The sequence below is a fragment of the Lygodium microphyllum genome, chromosome 21 (genome assembly GCF_053477565.2).
Source record: "Lygodium microphyllum isolate KBCC chromosome 21, Lygodium_microphyllum_v1.1.10, whole genome shotgun sequence".
NCBI classification, from domain to species: Eukaryota; Viridiplantae; Streptophyta; class Polypodiopsida; order Schizaeales; family Lygodiaceae; genus Lygodium; species Lygodium microphyllum.
In genome coordinates, this window is record NC_141155.1 from 79,462,141 (window position 1) to 79,473,260 (window position 11,120).

The following is an 11,120-nucleotide window of genomic DNA, read 5'->3' on the forward strand; positions in this document are numbered from 1 at the left end:
GAAACCCCCTCCCTTCAATTTGATTATAAATATGGGGCATGAGTAGCCATAGGGGGGAAATAAGCTAAGTTAGAGAGGAGACTCTTCCTAAATCAAGAGAGAAGAGTAAGAGAGAAAGGAAAGAGAAGAGTGAGAGGGATAATTTGGATTACAAAGACAAGAGGGATACTCCCTTGACTTTCAAAATTGAATCCCATCTATTCTACCTTCACCCCCTTGTAGAATCGAGACTCTACTCAATTTCTTCTTGACAATTTCTAATTATCACCATCCCCATCGATCCAATCAAGATGATCCAAAGCTCCATTATTGAAGTCTTATCCTACAATTTTCTGATCAAAGCCCATGTCCCTAAAGAGGAAAATTATGAAGGTTGCGAAAGCAAGAGCTGCTAATAACGTAGTAGGTACGACCACTACAAATAGAATGACAAGTATTGGAATTACAAACGAAGCTACAAATACCAACAACAACTAAGCGCTCATCATAAACCCCATGCACTATATTTTATTATTATTTTAAATATTTAGGATAGAAAATAGATCATCATCCCATGGGCTAGTAACAAAAAAAAATGCATTTGTAAGAGTAGGATTTTTCCATATAATCTCATGCATAGAAAATCCTAGAGAAAATTCTTAATCACCAATTCAATAGATTAATTTGGGCTTACACGAGATGTACTAGGAATAGAATGCAAGGAAGATATTGCACTAGCCAAAAGAAATTATGATTTTATTACATTAAAATACGATTTTTTTCAAGATTTAGATTCAGGGACTATGATAATTGTAATAATGAAAATTTTGAGTTAAAATTTTGAATCCAATTGTATTGAATTGATGGAACTTCTAATCGATAAATATGAATGCTCATTCTCTGAAAAATCTTGAGATGAAATTGTTAGAATACTTTTCGTAATAAAATATCCAAGAATTTTCAAATAAGTGAATTATCGCTTGAGAAGGACCTACAAAATTCTGTTAAGAAAAAGAAAAAAATCATCATGAGAGTTTGCTCTCAAAGATGGTTTTCAAAAAAAAAACTCTTGTTAAAACTTAACTTGGGCTAGATCCCAAGGGGAAGAATAATCCAAGAGGATTATTGGAAGATATTGCCACTTATCCTAAGTTTAGCCTTGATATTGTTATTCTAGAACAAGAGTTTTTCTTAGAAATAATTTGTCAGTTTTTTTGGCATATAATACGTCTGAAATAAGCTGTTTGTGATTGTAAATTAGGTTATGATCTTTCTTAAATTATTAGGATAAAAGATGGATAATCGAGTGCAAATCGCCAACTGAGGCAATATTCCAATGGGCATAGAGCATTGCAAGATTGAGGCAGTGTTCTTTTATGGCGCTAGACCTCCCCATGGTCACCATGAGTAAAACCTACTCGAAGGGGTTTTATTTTTATGTTAGTGAGTATGGATCAATCACCACGAATAGGAAAGGTCCTATCGTAGGGAATTCTAGTTGGTAGGAGGAGATGAGGATACTAGGGGGCTCTATTCATAAACTCTTTAGGCCCTTATGAACTGTCAATTACCCTTCGAACCAAGATAGTATTTTGGAAGTCCCGCTCTTCCTGCTTTCTCCTTCTTTCCTCCTCTGCCTTTTTGGACTCCCTATAGGCCTTCTACAAGTCCACACTCTCTGGTTTTCTCCTCTTCTCTTCCCGCTTTCTTAGTGTAATTTTCTTATTTATCTTCTTAGTCTTTCCCCGACTAGTTTGCTCTTCTTGTTCCCTATCTTTTTCTTCCTCACTTAGTGTCCTTTCATTGGGCTACACCTCCTGTTCCTGGTGAGGTGGCGACTTGCTTGGAGTTTCATCTACTCCTTCTTCTGCTTCTTCCTACCCTTGTCCCAAGGCTTCCCTGATGATCATGGTGAGGACCCCACCAAATTTGATGGTTGTAGCCTTTGAAGATGAAGCTTTCCTTTTAGCCTTGGTGGTAGGAGATTCTCCTCTAGCAAACTGTCCTCTCATTGCCAAAGATTTTGTTGAGGTCTCAATGGTCTTCCTCACAAAACCATTCAGGTTCACCTCATCCAACAACCTTGTTGCGATGCTCTCTAGCAGGGGGACGTTGATTCGGCTCATGATGGTGTTGTACCTCTAACTAGAGAACAACATGTGCACCATCTTGGCTTGGGGTTGGACTTCGGGATTTGGGATATCTGCCAAGATGATGCTATCATTGGTGTGGACCTTTACCTTGTCCATTCCTAGCAATACATATACATCTCTCTTTGGCTTCTTCTCTACTTTTTTCGCCAAGCCCAATGCCTTTTCCACCAGCTCCAAGGTCAATTGAATCTGCACCGGATGAGTTCCCTCTCCCTCATGCACAATTATGATGTCGACATCCTATAGAAAGTCCTCAGAAACTCTGCATAATGGAAGTAGTCTACCCCCTAGCTTACTGCTTCCACCTATTTCTACAGATTGCATTGCTCGATGATCTGTCTCACAGCTCGCTCTTCAATGGCCATGTCTTCTAGGTTGAAGATATGCCAAAACTTGAACCAATTGAAGGCTCATGTTTCCACTAAAAATCTGTATTTTGCTTGTTCTTCTTCTGAAAAATGCAATTTTCCAACCTTTTCTTGGCTTGCCATGATGGGTGTCTGTCATGGAGCCATATTCACCATTAGTGTGTTTTAGAATAATTACAAACAACAGGAAATGACTACATACTTGCTGAACTAAAATGCTTGAGTGCAGAAGTAGACTTTTTTCCTCTCCCAGTAGTCTATTGATTTCCAATTTATTGATGTTTTCCTCAATCACAAGTTGTTGCATCCTACCCTTGTAATGTGTGTTCTTCCTTTATTGTTTTCCTTATGTGTTTGGTTTGATTCACCTTACCCCCCTTTTGAAATGAGAAGAATCCTTCATAGGATTAAAGGGTTCGAGGATGAAGGGTCTTCAACACATAATCTTAGTGTTTTACTTGTGCATGAGCCATGCATAGAAATTTGGATTATATTCTAAACTAGCATAGCTATCCATATCAAAATGGCAGATGCCTACATGCATAATGTAAGTGAGGACATTAAGCAAGAAGTCATCGGAGTCCACTCGGCTAGCAACATGCAACTCCTTCTCAATGAGGATGCAATGTAAGTAAGGATGTCCCTTAATGTGTTCTTCGAGGGGTCAAAAAAGGGTAGTCATTACCCTATATAAAGTTGAAGCTACATAGGTTGGGTCATATTCCGATGCGTTGATTGCATGTCGCTACTCAGCATTGGTCATTAATTGGCATCCCTCTAGCTCACATTGCAGTCATAGAGTGTACCATTTTTTCAAGAAAGGGGAGTTGTTGGTCGCAAACTGTTCCATCTTCTATTTCTTGATCATTGGCACAAGATGCGCGCTTGTCACATGTAGTGATGAGGCATTGTTGCTGCACTTGTTTGTGGGAGACCTCAGTGGCAATCAACTCCACAGCTGCTTCTGAAGCTTTGACAAACACAAATTCCAATTCTTCCTAAGAACAAGGGAGTGTCCATATTTTCATCGCCAAAGGTTCGTCCAAGAGCCCTAAGTCTAAGCGGTCATAGCTTTTAGGGAGCAACATGAAAGTCACATCCAAGCGTTTAAGGCAAGCAAACAAGTCATCCCCTATGTTTTCAGCTAAGTCTGTGGCCAAGGCTAGAATTGATCACCACTCATAAGAGGGTCTAAGCCCAATAGGTGGTTGAAGTTTGACAGCACTAGAGAGTTCAGTAGTAGCTAATGGTCACAACTTGGTTTTCTCCTTAGGTTGTAGCTTGGCCTCATGTTCAATCGATTGGGTTGTAGTTATTGTTGTCATGCCACTAGATGCATCTAAGATTTGAGGGGTATCATTAACACAAGATTTGGGCATTTTATTAGTAGCAGGCTATGATTTTGTGTGATCGATTGGTTTAGGCGTTGCTGAGCTAGGTTTTAGTTGTTCTATGGACTTGGTGGCTTGCTTCTCTTGTGCTCTGATTGTCTCCAACTCACATTTCCTGTGGCCAAGCTCGAGGGTGGTGTTTGAGTAGCAATTTTGGTTGTTTTGGCTTTAGGTAGCTAAATCTAGGGATTACCCTCATAGTAGCCTTGTGCTTCCAACAAGATTTTGAGGACCCATCGCAGTTGACTGTGCATCATTGTTTATAGTTTTGTCTTAGCTTCCTAGATTTCAAGTGTGGGCCCTTAGCACTGCGAGGTCCTGGGTATCTGCCTCGAGGTGGTAGTCCTTGATGCTTAGGTACCCATTTGAACTAGGGTTTCTTGGCATCAGTGTTGGGTTCAGATGGCTTGGAGGTTTAGCAGGTGGTAACGAGTCATGACCCGCCTCCTTAGACTTGATAGTGGGGTTTCCTACCAGTGGCTTTATGGACTTGGAAGGAGTTACGCCTCCCTTGCTAAAATATGTAACTATTTGGACATCGCCTATGGTTAGGTGGATACATTGCGCCTCGTAGTCGACAGTACAATGAGCTTACTTCTTAAAGGTTTGTCCTAACAACGATTCTGTGCCTGCATTCTTAGTGTTGGGAAACACATAGAAGATAATCGGCACACTTTCAAACTTAATAGAAACTGCAACCTTGCACTTTCCCAAAAATGTGTAGGGTTGGCCTCCATAAGGGGTGAGCTTAGCATTAGTGGGCTACAACTACGGTTTGCCAATTTGGGTTATGATGGTCATGGGTTAAGATATTAAAATCAACTCCCTCATTGATCAATGCATTGATGGTGCATGTGTGCTTAGCAACGACCATCATTCTTAGGTAAGCTGGTGCTACTGCTTCCTCATCCTCATCATCCATCTCAGTGATAGTGGCTACTCGTATGTGGATAGGGGGTGCTAGCATTGGGGGCTCATGTAATGGGTATATGGGAGGGAAGTACTTCTTTATGCGACTGCCATTGAAGAAGCCTATACCCTCATCTTCTAGGGTTTTGAGTTCTACGTTGCCAATTCGGCTGATGGTTCAAACCTTAAAAGGTCCTAGCCCCCAAAATGTTAGTTTTGCTTATGTCCTTTGACTGAGTATAGTAGTAATAAGTCACCTTGTTTGAAGTTGTGTTGCTTGACTTGCTTGTCAAACCAACATTTGCATCTTTCCTTTTCGCATATTAGAGCATAGATGGCTAGAACCGGTTTTTGATAAGCGTTCAAGTTCAATCAAGCATTTTGTCCATGCTTCCTTCCCATCCCATCTCTCTTGAAGGGATATCCTAAGGCTTGGTACAAAGAATTCTAGGGGAAGGATTGCCTCTATACCATATGTCATTCTAAAGGGGGTCTTCTGTCCTATAGTCGTCTTGCAAGTCATGCAGTAGGCCCACAAGGCCACCATCAGCTTGTTATCCCAATCACTGCATGAAGTAGAGATGACTTTGGTCATGATGTTTATTAATATTTTATTTGTAGATTTGGCTTAACCGTTTGCTTGAGGGTAATAAGGCAAGGATTTTTGTTGGATGATTAGACTGGAGGACAGGAGGTGAGCTATCACTTCATTGATAAAGTGTGTGCCTTGGTCGCTAACTAGTTTGATGGGGCAACCGCAAATCGTGAGATCACTTGCTCCCATAGGAACTTTGCGATGGTCATAGCATCATTCTTTCTCGTAGCTCATGGTTCTGTCCATTTTGTTATATAATCGGTGGCCACAATTATGTATTTGGCTCATGAATACTGTGTTGTTGCAGGACTAATGGGTCCGATGAAGTCAATCTCCCATTTCTCAAAGGTTTGTCGTGCAATAATTGGTGTTAGCTCCATGTGATCCTTACGAATCAAAACTTTAGTCTGTTGGCACTCATCACAATGCTTCACAAATCATGTCACATCTTGAAAGAGGGTAGGTCATCACAGTTGGGGCTGCAGCACTTTGCGGGCTATTGCATCTCCATTGAAATGTCCTCCTACGATTCCATCGTGTGCCTTTGTCAATATGTTATGCATCTGTGCAGTAACCCGTCTTGTCCCAACCTGTATAGTTGGCATGCTATCACCTAATATGGTTGGATCTTTAGGATGAGCCACCTAAGTCGGGTTTTTTCTATCGGTCGTTCTAGCAGTCCGTGCTCAAGCACTTGAACTATGTCATCCACCCAATACAGCATCATGTTAGCTCTAAACAAATCTTTTTTGCTAGATAAGTGGAATAGATGTACGTCTAGCAGTTCATGCACAATGCCTTGTCCAGCCTCTTCTCCCGTGGAGATACAAGATAGATGGTCAGACATGTAATGATGCTTCCCTTTATGCACCACCATGTAGAAGTCAAACTACAGAAGCAGAAGAAGCCATCTAGCGATGTGTCATGTAGCACATGGTTTGTTAACAAGATACAACAAGGCTTGATGGTCAACAAAGAAAGTAAAAGGCATAGCCAAAAGATAATGTCAAAATTTATTTACGACAAACACCATAGCCAAGCCCTCTCTCTCCGTTGTCAAGTAATTTATTTCAGTCTCAATGAGTTGTCTACTAGCAAAGTTGAATGGGTAATCTAGGTTGTGTTCACCAGGTTGGCACAACACAGCTCATATGGCGAATTTGAAGCATCGATGTGCACATGAAACATGAGTGTCCAATCTGGGGCTCGTAGAATTGATGTTGTGGTCAACGTCTTTTTCACTTCCTCATATGCGTGTTGGCATTTCTCGATCCATTCAAAAATGATCAACACCTTGTATAGAGTTCTAGCAATCAATGCATACTTCAACATGAATTGTCGATAATACCCTATGTGTCCTAAGAAGCACTGAACACCCTTGATATCAGTTGGGGGTGGAAGATCGACAATGACCTTGATCTTTGAGAAATCTATGGCAATGCCATTCTTTCACACCATGTGTCCTAGGATACATCCATGCTTCACCCAAAACTGGCACTTCAAGGGATTCAAGGAGAGACTGTATAGTCGAAAACATTCAAAGACCGCTCGAAGTCTATTTAAATGTTCTCGCCAAGTAGAGTGAACACACAAGTCATCCACGAAGACCTCTAATTCCTTTCTCAGGATGTTTTTGAATCTTGTACACATCAATCATTGGAAGGTGGCTGGTGTATTAGTCAACCCAAAAGGCAGGACTATGTAGGCGAATGCAGTTTTATGCCTATTGTTAGGATGTACTTGCACCTGATTATATCCAAAATACCCATCCAAAAAACTGTAGGCCTCTTTTCCAGCCACTCTCTCGACCATGTGCTCGGTGTATGGCAGTGGGTAATTATCTCTCTTTGTAGCTGTGTTTACCTTCTTGTAATTGACACACTCTCTAATCTTTCCATTCTTCTTTAATACGATGACTATGGGGAAAACCCAATCCATGTGTTCAATTTTGTAGATGGATCTTGCTCTCATTAGCTTGTCGATTTCATCCTTGACAGCATGGGCATGCTTTGGATTCATGGGATATCATCGCTACTTGATCGGTGTTGTGTCATGTCATGGGTATGTTGTGAGTCACCACTCTCGGGTCTACCCCTTTGAGCTCTTCTAGGGACCACGCAAAGACATCTATATACTCCCTCAAGAGAGCAATAAGACCTACTTCCTCTTTCTTAGCCAAGTCATTGGCTATAAAGTAGATCTTGGGGTCTCCTCTTCCCTTGCTAAATTGACCTTGTTGACCTTGGTCGCCCCTCGATTGGTTAACTTGCCTGCCCTTGTCGTTTGGCTCCTAGCAAGATCACCACCCTATCTCCCTTTTTGAACTTCATTGTTGAGAGTGAAAAAAGACTGACTTTTTGATAGATTTTTGTTGTTTTTGAGGTCTGAATGGTTGTTTTTTGATGGATTTAGAGTGATGTATGGTTGTTAATGGAAGTGTTTGAGAGTGTTTTGGATGATATTGATTATGTTTTGGAAGTTCATGATGACTCTTAGTAGAAATATGAGGCTCTGTGATGTTCTAATAGGTTCTGTTGAGGTTCTGATTGGTTCTGATACCTTCTGTATAGCTTCTGTTTTGTTCAGATTTTCTTCTGTATGAAGCATGGATTGATGATTGATGAGGTTGAAATATTATTGAATAGTTTTTTATAGTTTGGAATGGTTTTAGTGTGAGTTATGTGTTAAGATATCGAGCTCCACTCGTGATATGCCAGGATGACCATTGTGCATTTATGTCACCAACTTGTTAGCTGCACATGCGGTTGGTACACCGCCCATGAATAATAACTAGATGACAGCTATCCTTATCTACTCTAGTTTGTGGCTCAGTTAGTATGCCACCTTAGTTAGTTGAGTTTGGTTTGAGACCCATATATAGGGTTCTTCTATTTCTTTGTACTTGAGTTCTTTTGGCTTACACAACTAAGATCAGGAAAACTGTTTTCAGCCTCCACCTGTGTGTGTATCCCCGTTGTGCAAGCAAGAAAGCTACAAGTGAGACTCCTTCCTTCTCTCCCACAATCTTGACATGGTATCTGAGCCTTTCGTGGTAAGGAGCTCAAGAAAGCAAACCAAGTTCGCGGTGGTCTCTGCAAGTAGCACAGGCGGAAAGTGCAAGAGTGCATTGTCTCAGATTGAGACACCCTTCGCGGTGTAGCAAGAAGGCATTATATGCTCTGTTTTTTTTATTTGAGGCCATTTCGGGGCCTGTTTTGGAGGCAGAAGTTTTCTACACGCACTCAGGAAAAGCCCCTGTTTTATGCTGTGCGACCACTGTTCTACAGGCCGGTGAAAATTTACCGTAGAAATTGCAACGTATGCCTGTGCGCAGAGACATTGGGAGTTACAGAATCATCCTTGTATCCTGTTGATGCAAAATCGTCATTAGGAAGTGACTATGTGGTCAAATACCACTTTCGTCAGTTTTGCAGATTTTCCCTTGTGAGGCTGAAGCTATGTTTTTTGCAGTGACAGAATTTTTTGCAGTGTTCTGTAATGGCTTCTGATTCTCTTTCACAGATTGTCACTGAAAAGCTTGACAAGAACAACTTCCAAGCATGGAAGTTTAGAATGACGAATTTCCTTATGGGAAAAGGATATTGGGAATTCGTTGCAGGAAATAAAGAAGAATCAGTTCTTCCTGATGTTCCCAATTAACAGCAAATGCAGGCATTTAAAGGATGGCATGAGAGAGCCAGAAAAGTTATGTACTGGCTGTCTATCAGTATTTCAGACTCTATGATTGTGCATATTCAGGATGCAAGTACGCCAAAGGAGGCATGGGATACTTTGTCAAAAATGTATAGCACAAATACGCAAGCTAGGAAAATGCAGCTCAAGCAAGAATTGCACAATGTGCAAAGAGAAAGTATGAGCATCAATGACTACCACATGAAGGTGAAGAAGATTGCAGATGCACTTGCTTCCATTGGGTCGCCAGTGGAAGATGATGATTTAGTTTCTGTGACCTTGAATGGTCTAGGAAAGGATTACACACAGTTTCGAACATCCATTTCCGTCCGTGAAAGATTTCTTGATTTCGAGGAGTTGATTGCTCTTCTAATTTCTGAGGAGCAGAGAAATGGTGGTGCATCTTCTTCAGGAGGAACTTCAAAAGAAGCTGTCTTCTACTCAAATGCTAGAAGACGTAGAGGCAAAGGTAGAGGAGGCCGATATGGAGGCCGTGGTAGAAATCAGAATATGCAGCAAACTCAAGAAAACCAGTCCTATGGAGGAGGACGTGGTAACTCTAGAGGCAGGGGGAGCCAAAAAGGTCGTGGTGGATGGCAAAGAGGCCAAAATGCAAACTTCAATGTTGAATGCTACTATTGTGGTAAATTGGGTCATATGGCTAAAGACTGCTATAAAAACCAGAATGACATCATGAATGGAAAATTGCAACAAGGGAATTATGCATCTTCTAGTAGACAGGGTGATGACAGAAATGAGCATTTGTTTATGGTGCAGCACATGACCAATTCTGTGATAAGTGCAGAAGAAAGCAACGATGTATGGTATGTTGACTCAGGTGCATCAAACCACATGACAGGTCATGCAGAATGGATGCAGGACGCAAGGAAAATGGAAAAACCAGGATTTGTGGAGACTGGTGATGATACTGCACATCCTATTGTGCAGATTGGAAAAATTCATTTGTCTATGCAGGATGGGAAAAAGAAATACCCAAGAACCTGGTTTCTATTGGTCAAATGGTTAAGCATGGCTTGCAGGTCAGATTTAATTCTCATGGATGCTTTGTTGAGGATATGAAAAATAAAGGTCGCTTAATAGCAAAAGGAAAGAAGAAGGGCAGAATGTTTACGTTGGAAGCAGACATGCCTGAATTGAGTGCAGCAATGTTTGCACATGGGACCGGTGTAGTTGCAGATATTGATATCTGGCATAAATGCATTGGTCATGTTAATGTACAGTGAATTAAATCAATGCAAGCCCAAAATATTATTGCAAGATTGCCTAAATTCAAGGTTGCAGAAATGCATAAGGTATGTGAAGCCTGTCAATTTGGAAAACAGGCAAGGAAACCATTTCCTAGACATGTTCAAGAGAGTAAGAAGCCATTGGAATTAATCCACTCTGATGTGTGGACTACTAAAGCTGCATCTCTTGGAGGCTGTCATTATTTTGTCACTTTTATTTATGACTATAGCAGCAATGTTTGGGTATATTTTATGAAAAAGAAAAGTGAAGTTTTTGGGCATTTCAAAACTCTTAAAGCTATGGTTGAAAAAGAAACAGACCTGCAAATAAAATGCCTAAGGTCAGATGGAGGGGGAGAGTACCTCTCAAATGAGTTTGCAAGGTTCTTGCAGGAGCATGGCATAAAGCAACAATATTCATGTAGTCATACCCCACAGCAAAATGGAATTGTAGAAAGAAAAAATAGGCATATTGGAGAGGTATCTCGTGCCATGCTCAATGAAAAAGACCTACCAGATTTTTACTGGGCTGAGGCAGTTGCTACAGTAGTCTACATAATGAACAGGACTCCCACTGAAGCAATACATGGCATGGCTCCAAAGGAGAGGTATACTGGTAGGAAACCAGATATTTCTCATTTGAAATTTTTTGGTTGCATTGCCTATGTTCATGTGCCAGATGAGTTGAGATCCAAGTTGGATCCAAAAGCTGAGAAGTGCATCTTTATTGGTTATTCTCTGCAGCAAAAAGGGTATAGATGCTATAACCCTTCTACTCGTAAGTT